This window comes from Lemur catta, chromosome 1, assembly GCF_020740605.2.
Source record: "Lemur catta isolate mLemCat1 chromosome 1, mLemCat1.pri, whole genome shotgun sequence".
In the NCBI taxonomy this organism is placed as follows: domain Eukaryota; kingdom Metazoa; phylum Chordata; class Mammalia; order Primates; family Lemuridae; genus Lemur; species Lemur catta.
In genome coordinates this window covers 273,211,529-273,223,462 of record NC_059128.1, presented here as the reverse complement: position 1 = coordinate 273,223,462, position 11,934 = coordinate 273,211,529, and the positions used below count along the sequence as shown (strand labels likewise).

The following is an 11,934-nucleotide window of genomic DNA, read 5'->3' as shown; positions in this document are numbered from 1 at the left end:
TGACATTCCTCTTTTCTGACAAGGTCTTTAGAGATTTCCCAAGGTATGACCCTAAAGTACAGATTTTTTTCTAGAAAATATTTACATTTTAAGTTTAGTTAAAAAAATATTTTTTTACTGAATTACATTCTTCTGTTTGCCAAAGGACTAACAATACAATTAAACATGCTATGCCTGCATTGTACACATCAGACATTTGAACAAGTAGAAAGAATAAAAAAAATCTTTTTTTGAGGTTGATAAAATGTTGTCTTAATGATAAAACCCACTATGATTCTACTTTACTTTTCTGCTGAGAGATCTCTGGAACTCACATAATGAACAGTTCTGTGAATCTGGTGGAAAAATATATTTGTAGAAGGAAACTCAGTAAAGAAAACTGATTGCGATTGCAAGTGACAATGGAACAAACACGATGAAGGCTATGAGTGATTTAGTAATTATGTGCATTATGATTGTTGTTCTCACCCTTCAGTTTTATGTTCAGGGCATAATTACAGCACATAGTAGAATAACAGAATTATTGTCCATAATCAGAGAAATAGTGAGCTAATTAAATCATTATTCTTTAGCCAAGGACAAACTAAATGATATAAAGAGAATTTTGGAAATTTTTTGTCATATGCTTATATAAGATGCTCAAAACAAGATGAAATAACACTTATCACATGTTAAATGGTGCTTGCAAAAACATTAATATTATACTTGACAGATAATACTAATAGAGCAGGATATCTGATTGCTTGCAGATATTTAATCCACTTGCTGGAATTTGCTACCAAAGTAACCAAACTCATGAATGTATTTCTTCCATCATCTGCTTCCTGTCATTCTCCTCTAGAGAAGATGCAGAACTTGGTGTGCATGCAATAAAATCTTAGTATAGAAAGTTCATGAACAATTTATCTTGAATGTCAATAATGTTGCTCCATTACTATGCAATGTTGAAAGATAAATTATTGCAAGTAATTGAATGAAGCAACAAATACATGCAAATGTATTAATCATATCTTTTATTTTCTGTATTCTGATGCTTTGAAAATCTGGGCCTTGTTGACCCTGAAGGGACTGCCCCACCAGGATTAGCCAGCTTGCAGGGATAGCAAACAAATTACCAGTGAGTGTGTGCTTTTCCAGTGCAAACCACCCAATTCCTATTCCACAGCCCCAACTGCCCCCCTCACTGGGCTTTCACACTCTGGGTCACTATCCATTTGCTCAAATAACCCCAGGCACAGGCACCAGACAGCCAGGTACAGAGCCTATGCTCCAAAGCCCACTGAAATTATTTAATCTAGCCAATCCCAAACCTGCTGCACGTGCCTCTCACAGAAACCACAATAAAGGCTGTTTTGCATATTTCTCCCTCTCCCTTTGCTTCTTGATCTACCCTAGTGCTTCTCTGTGTGGTCCCTGTCCCCGTGATGTGACGTGCAAAAATCTTAGGGATTAATTTAATATGAAAGTGAGGATAGAAAACTTAAATCTGTCTCTGAAAATATTCAGAAAACATCATCTTAACTTTCAGTTTGTGAGGTTACTTCGGTAAAAATGCATCAGTGACAATGAGCACATCTTCAAGTCAGGAGCTGGAGAGGAAATGCCTTTTCTTTAGGTTCCGTTAGGAAGAAAAGCTTACTGACTTGGTATCAGTGCATAATCTTCAGTACATCACTTTGTCAGAGCTAGCGGAACTGTAACTTGCTTCTCATTAACATGGATTGGCAGTGAACATTCACTTAGTTTTGTAGATGTTCACTTTAGTGACTCCATAAGCAGTATTGCTTATATTTTTTTTCAGCAGATTTTATTATATTTCGTTAGGTTAATTTAAATCTAATACAAATATGTTAAGGATGAATACATGAGCTAAAAAGAGATAAACCAGTGTTATTAAGAGGGAGATTTGTATCCATATAAAATATGGGTTGACATCAGCAACATGATAGAATAAGAGATTCTAATCCTCAAATCCCCAAATCTCCGCAGAAACATCAGTTTTGGCAGCCGTCTGTAAATAAGAACATATTGAAGAAAATCTTGAAGAAGGATAAAGTGTGACTCCTAATTATTAGAGAAAAACATTAGAGGTGGAGTGAACAGAAAGTGCAATGGCAGGACTCTGCTTAGTGCAGTGGTCCCCAGCCTTTTTGGCACCAGGGACCATTTTCACCGAAGACAATTTTTCCATGGGGTGGACAGAGGGATGGTTTGGGGTTTGGGGATGATTCAAGTGCATTACATTTATTGTGCACTTTATTTCTATTATTATTGTTACATTATAATATGTAATAAAATAATTACACAACTCACCACAGAACCTTCTAGCTTGTCATAGTACCCATGTCTGTGCTTTCCTTGTTATATGTTTATCCCACGTATGATTCTTGAGAACAGGGACCATCAGGCATTCCCAGGACTTAACACGGGAAAGACATTCAATTAGTATTTGTGGCACAAATGAATGCAAACATTAGCTCATGGAATGCATCTGCTTATCATGCAGTCATAAAGAAGAACCAGGACAGAGGTTTTGAATATATAATTCAGCATGTTGTTTCTATGCTATTAACTATTTGAAAGAAAATGGTCCTGCGTGACTGGAGAAAGAGCTCTATATATAGAACAAGGAAATTTTAGCAGCAATTTGCCCCTCTATTTACTATTTCATCAACCATCTGCAAGTAGTTTAATGTTTTTAAGGCTTGGTTTTCTTTTCCATAAAATAGAATTCATATTTTTTATTGCTATACTAGATTATATACATGAAAACACTATATAAACTGTAAAACACTATAAAATGTAAGATACTGTTATTATTTGTCTGTCTGCAAAGGCATATATTATGAACCTGCCTTTGCCCTAGGTGTTGAGGATTAAGATAAGGTGTGTTTGGGGTGAAGAGTGTGCTGTGTTCCAACATGCCACTTATAGGTGGTGCAGCATATGGCCATTGAGTTTCTATTATCGCAAATCTCCTTTCATTTCAAAAACTGTAATGCTCTACCTGGCTGCTATTACATTTTATATGTTGTCAGTAACAGCCTCCAGAGCAAAGTAACACAATGATGTCAGATGTAAATTAAAAGAAGGTAGTACTGGCTCTCAATTAAAGAGGTTGTGATGTTCGTGAGTTGGATGCTTGGGTTGGAACATGTTTTCCTCCCTGGTGGCTTACCCGTACACATTGTGAGATTTTAAGCTGGTGTTGGCCATGGATTCCCCGTTGGAAATCAGAACACAAGCACTTCCTAGACCTGGGATGTAATCAGGGAACTGGCTTCTCTTTCATACTTGAAATACATTAAGAATTATCCTTAAATTTTCTCTTTATGTCTGGTCTGCCTACACCCAGAGTGGACATCTACCTTCAGCAATGACAGCTCCCATGATGACTCCTGCCCTTTTTAAGGCTTCCTTCTCTCTCAAGTTCAGTTCAACTAGGATTCTTTGCAGCTACTGCTTTGTTAGTCCCATGGAGAAGTATGGTTTTCTTTTGTTCAAGTTTTTATGGTGATTATGGGAGGGAAGATCTTTCTTAATCTTCTGTATGATACCTAGAAGTAGAAACTCTCTTTTTATGCTTCTTTTTTCACATTCCACCTTCAAATCAATTTAGGAATTTTTCAAACTTTCTGATTTAATGATTGTGACTATTTTTATTTTGCTGTATTTCCTGGCATAATTGAATTCTCTGTTGGAGACAATTGAGAATTTTGGAGGGTCTGGAATATAAGCAGCATCTGGTCAAATCAGTGATGCTTGTCTGTGGCTCTCTCAGTAATGAGGAGGACACTGGGCATGAATTTTATTTGGGGGACTTTAGTGTAATATATTTCATGGCTATGGCTTGGCTTCCAGTCTAGGTTAACCAGCTTTAATTTCTAGAGGAAAAAAAAATATAGATTAGGCATTTCAAATTCACCATGGCTTTTAGAAATAATCACTTAAATACATGTTCTACTGATGGCTTATTTCTGTTATAGTAAGACAAAATTATGTGAGTGTTAATAGAACTAAATAAACCTTTCCAAAATATACAACATGATTTGTTAAAAATATTCTTTTATTATAATTCCCATATTTCAGATTCTATTAATAGAAACATTAGGTAGCATATTAAGCCATTCCATAAATCAGAAATTCTAGAAAGCGAATTTATTTTATTTCTCATTTTCCACAATGCCTTTAGAAGCTTAGGAAAAAGTATCTTTCAGTATTCTACTTTATTCTTTCAAAAATAAAGTAATGTATAAAGCACTTACTTAAAGATTACCTTATTCATATGAACAGTAACTTATTTATATCTGTTTCATCCCCAGAATTTTCTAAATGCACCCTATTTGTATTCCATGATTGTTAAACTAAAACTAATATTTAAATCCAACTGTTAACATTTCAATGGAATATTAGCATACATTTTGCCTCAGGTAATATGTAGCAAAGCTAATAACTATTTCCTTCTAAAAGTTTCATAATCCCAAAGGATCCTATTAACGTTCTCTGTCCTTAATGTTATTTGTAATCAAATAATACCATTTTCACTGTTTTCTTTCCTCATGTTTGTTTTACTTCTGAAATAAAATGTAGACCATAAGGACATATTGCTTCTCTCTCTCTTTCTCTGAATGTGTAATTGGTTTTAATATATGCAATAAGAACTATAACTTACATTTGATAATGTAATAATAATTGTCATTTCCAGACAACGTTGTCAGTGATTTACATGTAGTAACTCATTTAATCCTTAACACTTACTTAGTATTAGCACCCCCAATAGCAAATGAGGGAATTGAGGAACACAGAGGTAAAATTTGTATGAATTTCACAAGTAGTAAATGACAAAGCTAAGATTTGAACCCGGCAAGCCAGCCCTTGGGTCATTGATAGTATTATAGGACACTGATATAATTTATTATCCAAATTGGAATATACTTGGGAATAAAGTGTTGCAACATGCTTCTACCTATGACTACAGTGTGATTATACTTCCTGTAAGTAAAACACTTTATTTATTTATTTAGACAGATTAGGGGGTACAAGTGTTTTCTGTTACCTGGATAAATTGTATGGTGATGAAGTCAAGACTTTTGTTGAACATGTTACCCAGAGTGTACACTGCACTCAATAGGTAATTTTTGATCACTCACCCCTCTCTCAATCTCCATCCTTCTTGGTTTCCAGTGCCCATTATACTGCTTTGTATGACCATGTACACCATTTAGCTCCCACTTGTAAGTGAGAACATGAGGTATTTGTTCTCCATTCATGAGAGGCATCACTTAATATAAGGGTCTTCAGATCCATTCAAGTGACTGCAAAAGACATTATTTCATTCCTTTTCATGGCTGAGTAGTATTCCATGATACGCACATGCACACCCCCCCCACACACATTTTCTTTATCCACTCATCAGTTTATGAACACTTAAGTTGATTCCATATTTTTGCATTTGTGAATTGTGCTGCGATAAACATTTGGGTGCAGATGTCTTTTTGATATAATCACTTCTTTTCCTTTGTATAGATACCTAGTAGTGGGATTTCTAGATTGAATGGTGAGTCTAACTTTTAGCTCTTTGAGGAATCTCCATGATGTTTTCCATAGAGGTTGTACTAATTTGCAGTCCCAACAGCACTGTATAAGTGTTCCTTTCTTTCTGCATCCACAGCAGCGTCTATTGGCTTTGGACTTTTTATCATTCTAACAGGGGTAAGATGATATCTCATTGTGATTTTAATTTGCATTTTCCTGATGACTAGTGATGTTGAGCATTTTTTCATGTTTGCTGGCCATTTGTCTATCTTCTTTTGAAAAAAAACTTTTCATATTTTTTTCCCACTTTTATATGGGGTTATTTTTGTTTTTCTTACTGATTTGTTTGAATTTCTTGTAGATTCTGGATATTAGTCCTTTGTCAGATGTATAGTTTGTGAGTATTTTCTCTCATTCTGTAAGTTGCCTATTTACTCTGTTGATTATTTCCTTTGCTGTGCAGAAACATTTCAGTCTAATTAAGTCTCATTTATTTACTTTTTTTGGTGCTGTATTTGGTTTCAGGGTCTTAGTTACAAATTCTTTGCCTAGGCCAATGTCCAGCTGAGTTTTTCCTAGGTTTTCTTCTAGAACTTTTTATGGTTTCAGGTCTTACATTTAAGTCTTTAATCCATCTTGAGATAATTTTTGTATATGGTGAGAGATAGGGATCCAATTTCTTTCCTCTGCATGTGGTTATCCAATTTTCCCAGTACCATTTATTGAATAGGGCATCCTTCCCTCAGTTTATGTTATTGTCTGATTTGTTGAAGATCACTTGGTTGTAGGTATGTGGTTTTAATTTTGGATTCTCTATTCTGTTGCATTGATCTGTGTGTCTACTTTTACACCAGTACCATACTGTTCTGGTTGCTATAGCCTTATAGGATAATTTGAAGTTGGGTAATATGATGCCTCCAGATTTATTCTTTTTGTTTAGTATTGCTTTGGCTATCTGGGCTCTTTTTGATTCCACATAGAATTTAGGATTGTTTTTCTAATTCTGTGAAAAATGACATTGATATTTTGATGAGAATTGCATTGAATCTATAGATTGCCCTGGGAACCTCAAGAAAATACTAGCCAACTGAATCCAACACCACATCAAAAAGATAATTCACCCCAATAGAGTAGGTTTCATCCCAGACATGCAAGGTTCAACAAACACAAGTCAATAAATGTGATTAACCACATAAACATAATTAAAAACCAAAACCATATGATTATCTCAATAGATGCAGAAAAAGCATTAAATAAAATGCAGCATCCTCTCATGATAAAAACCCTCAAACAACTAGGCATAGAAGGAACATATCTCAAATTAATAAAAGCCATATATGACAAACCCACAGACAACATCATACTGAATGGGGTAAAGTTGAAAGCATTCCCCCTAAGAAATGGAACAAGACAAGGATGTACTGGAAATCCTAGCCAGAGCAATCAGTTAAGAGAAAGTAATAAAGGGCATTCAAATCAGAAAAGAGGAGGTCAAACCATCCCTGTTTGCCAATGATAGGCTCTCATATCTAGAAAACCCTAAAGACTCCTCCCCAAAAGACTCCTAGAATTGATAAACAAATTCAGTAAAGTCTCAGCATACAAAATTAATGTATATTAATCAGTAACATTTCTATACACTAAGAGTAGTCAAGCTGAGAATCAAATCAAGAACTCGATCCCATTTACAACAGCTACAAAATAAATAAAAAATACATAAATAAATAAAATATCTAGAAATATACTTAAACAAGGAGGTAAATGATCTCTACAAGGAAAACTATAAAAAACACTGATTAAAGAAATCATAGAAGACAAAAACAAATGAAAAAACATCCCATGCTCATGGATTGGAAGAATAAATATTGTCAAAACAACACTTTTAAAATGCATGATGTTTATAATCTATGTTACTTATTCATTTAGAAATGATGCTTGGCCATGGAAAAAGAGAAACAGAATGAAGTATAGGTATTTGGAAAATACATTGAAAAGTGTGAAACATTTTTTTATTAGTTTTGAATTATGAATGAATTTTGAAGAGAAATATATAAAAAATCACATGAGTGATAGATATATTACCAGAATATTATTAACAGCCAACGATTTAGGCAGGTGAGATATTACAAAGAGAAAAACTAATCTGCTTTTAGATCTTAAGTTTTAGTACATGTGCTGATAACTTTCCTTATCAATTAACTCTACATATTTGATGGAGGTGTGGCCTAATTACCACCTGCGTGTTGTTTTGAACACAGGTAGACATAGACATAATTCTGCCTCTGTGGCTTTGTGTGTCAATGAGAATATCGATTCCTAGTGGATGTGATGTGTTAAGTTGCAATGAGAAAGAAGCTGAGGTTATGGTCTTAGGTTAAACAACAGGATGATAAAAGAGGCAAACGGGTTTAGTAGCTCTCACATGAACATGTGCTCACCTCAGACCTTCACCTTAACAGTAAGTGTCATGTACTCGTTATATATGATAAACTCTGAGGAGTATGTTCATAAAAAAAAGTGCTTCTTATCTGAGACTGAAGATTTATTTGGGGACAACCCAATTTAGCAGATCACCTGAAAATTTCCTTAACTGCTGTGACAAAATCTTTCTTCAGAGGAAACCACCAGTTCATATGGGAACTACAGATGTGGCCTTAAGTATGGCTTTGAGATGGGTGGCAGGAGCCACCCAAGATGGGGCTGTAGTTAAGGCTCTGACGATGGCGGTGACCACAGGTCAAGCTATGGCTGTAGATGCAGGTCTGGCTATGGTTACTCTCTTTACTGATCATCTCCAAAAATGTCAGTCATCTTGCTGTTGATTTTTGACTTTCAGTTTTTTATGCCTTTTAGCAATATCCTGTGATAAATTTCAAGAAACCTGTGTTGATTTTCCTTCCATTTCTTTTCATTCTTTGTGGACAGTGATTGACAACATGCCATTCCAGTTTATTCTTTGCCTCTGGGGCAGTTTCCAGCATTTTGAACCAGTCATTATTTAAACATTTGCTCTTATATTATCCAACTGTGACCTTGCAACCTGTCTCTATTTGCATATTGTGGTTTATATAGTATAGTTCCTAAATAAATGCATCCAAATTTACCTTACAGGATATTTTTTTTCTGTTTGTGTTCATTAAAGTCTTTATGATTCACTTTACCATTTATAAACTAGGCCACATTTAAGAGTTGTAATGGTCCAAAAGAAATGGCCTACTTAGTTAAACACAGAAGCAAACAGGCTTTATTACTGTGTTTGTTAATGTCTATCACCTGACTCATAAATGTTTATTAACAAATTTGTTAGGCTATGGGTATGTATTGTAGTGAGTTTCATATAAAACAAAGTGTAGAGGCCTCCTAGTAATTTAAAAGTTTATTTTTACCTTTTTCTTGTGGCTCATGTATAATGTTCACTTTTGAAATATAGCTTATACTTCCAGGAGTTTATATAGGAAACTCTTCTGCACATAAGGCCAGCTATTGGAAAACAATAAATAATAAAATGGGAGATTCTTCATGTGAAAGAAGAAAATGACTTATCAAAAGTAAAATATAAGGAGTTTTCTTAAGGTTTTCAAAAATATTAGCTTTCAATAAGCAACGAATTTCACAGCAAAAGTTTACTCGGTAACCAAAAGTTTTTATGTATGATGCCAAACATCGGGGCTTTTTTTATTTCCCATTTTTATCATTTGGTTCTTTTCTTTTCTTTTTTTTTTTTTTTTTTGAGACAGAGTCTCCCTCTGTTGCTCAGGCTAGAATGCCGTGGCATCAGCCTGGCTCACAGCAACCTCAAACTCCTGGGCTTGAAGGGATCCTCCTGTCTCAGCCTCCAGAGTAGTTGGGACTACACGCATGTGCCACCACACCTAGCTAATTCTTTCTATTTTTAGTAGAGATGGGGTCTCACTCTTGCTCAGGCTGGTCTTGAACTCCTGACCTCAAGCGATCCTCCCTTGTTGGCCACCCCGAGTGCTAGGATTACATGCGTGAGCCACCAGGGCCAGCCTTTGGTTCACTGTTTTATTATCTCTTTAGATACAGTCTCTGTTATAGATTCAGGAGTAATTCTTACATATGTAATATATATAAATTTGAGAAAGAAAAGGCACAGAGTCTAAATCTGTAGTCATCAAGATCCGAAAGCCCTTTTATTAACTGGAAACTCTTTAAGGTCAAAGATTTCATCTTTTATTTCCTTTATTTCTTGTTCACCACTCTATCTCCAGCCTCAGGACATTGTCTAGCATACACTGAGTTTGTGTATATTGACTCAATACAGTTTTGTGGAACAAGTTTATTTATATATAATTTTTATTGTAATGATGCAAATTTGTATTGCTTTCAATTTTTAATATAAAACACTTTTGCAAAAATATTCCATTCTATCTTTATAGTAAGTTAATGAACTGGGCAAGATGGGACTTAACATTTCATTTTTCAAAAAGAAAACTGCATCTTAGTGAGTTTATATCATATGAGGATGGCTGGAGTTTCAACACGGCTTTCCAATTTCTAACTCCATGTTTATTTCACCATATAATCAGTTATTTTGAAGCTATAGGCCACTGTTTTAATATATTTAAAAAAATAGAAAAATAATTCTGTGTTTCTTCTGTTTTAATTTTAAGGAATTGTGTATTTTATCTTTAGTCCTCTGTACAAAAGCCAATATTTGTTGAATGAATATAAAAGATGGAATAAATGAATGAATTAAAATTGTAAAATATAATAAGACATATTGTACAATCCTTATAAAACATATTTACATATTTATAAGCTGAATATTTTGTGAATGCCAGTGCCAACATATCCTTTCCATAGTTAAAAAAGAACATTCAATTCAACAAGTGGTGCAGGGAAACCTGAATATCTACGTGCAAAAGAATGAAGTTGGATCCCTTATTCTCATGATAGACAAATACTAACTTTCAATACATCATCCTAAATATAAGAGCTAAAGCTATAAAACTCTTAGAAGAAAATATATTTGTAAATCCTCCTGACCTTTAGGCAAAGACTTCTTAGTTATGATAATAAAAGCACAAGTGACAAAAGAAAAAAATAGATAATTAGACATTATCAAATTAAAAACCTTTTATCTCCAATGGACTTGGTCAAGAAAACCCACAGAATGGGAGAAACTGTTTGCAAATCATAGGATTTTGAAGGACTTTGTCCAGAATATATAAGAAACTCCTACAACTCAATAAAAAATAAGTAACTCAATTCAAATATGGATGTAGGATCTGAATAGACATTTCTCCAAAGAAGATACACAAATGACCAATAAACACATGAAAATAAGCTCTACATCATCATCAAAGAAATGCAAGTCAAAATCCCAATGAAATATTACTTCACACCCACAAAGATGGCTGTAATTAAAAACTCAGATAATGTGCTCGCTGTGACAGCACATATACTAAAATTGGAATGATTCAGAGAAGATTAGCATGGCCCCTGCACAAGGATGACACGCAGGTTCATGAAGTGTTCCATATTACAAAAAAAAATCTCAAGTAATAGCAAATGTTGGTGAGGACATGGAGAAATTAGAACCCTCTTACACTGCTGGTGGGAATGTAAAATGATGCAGGTGTTTTAAAAAACAATCTGGCAATTTCTCGGAAGATTAAACACAAAGTTACCACATGACCCAGCAATTCAGCAACTATTTATATATCCAAGAGAATGAAAACATGTGGTCTCAAAAGTTGTACATGAATGTACGTAGCAACATTATTCCTATGAGCCAGAAAGTGGAAACAAATCAAGTGTCTGCCAGCTGATGAAAGCATAAATAAATATGGTATAGCCATACAATTGAATATTAAAGCATTGTGTATGTACCTGAGCATCGAAATCCATAAAAAGACTCATGATAAACTAGACATTTAAACAAGCCACAGGAGGATCCATGATGATTCTCCACACTGTTTAAGACACTTGGTGAACTAGTCCATTTTCCCCCACTTACCATAAGGTTATCATAGGATCACTGTTAGTATGACCACCTCCACTTCACAGGAGTCCATTTTTCCTATGTCCAAATGTTGGTATGATTCACATCATCCTCAGTCCTTGGCATGCTTTTCTTTTCTTTTGCTTATGTGAGGGTACTTCTTGGATCTCTGAAGTTTCCCACAGAAGCTCGTATTTCTTGTGCCGCTCCTGGGATGCATTCATACGAGATACAAAGGCAAGCAGGAAAGACTATTAAATAATTTGGCTTTCCCAAGATTGCAAGGAGGGGAGACCTTGTTACAGTAGTATTATTGACTTTGTTATTGAGTTCCAAAGGAGTTCCCCGGAAAGAACACTTGACTCAACAGTTAAAACCCTGCACATTTGTAGGATATTTCTCTTCTATTTATTCATCTTCTGCATGCCTAT

General features: G+C 34.7%; 1 non-coding gene across 1 annotated transcript; it reads left to right on the top strand.

The window, feature by feature from the left end:
* Window positions 1-10,939: 10,939 nt before the first annotated feature.
* On the top strand, window positions 10,940-11,046 carry LOC123631110. The gene has a single exon (XR_006732985.1). It is a non-coding gene; the product is annotated as a U6 spliceosomal RNA (small nuclear RNA).
* The last annotated feature ends 888 nt before the right edge of the window (window positions 11,047-11,934 follow it).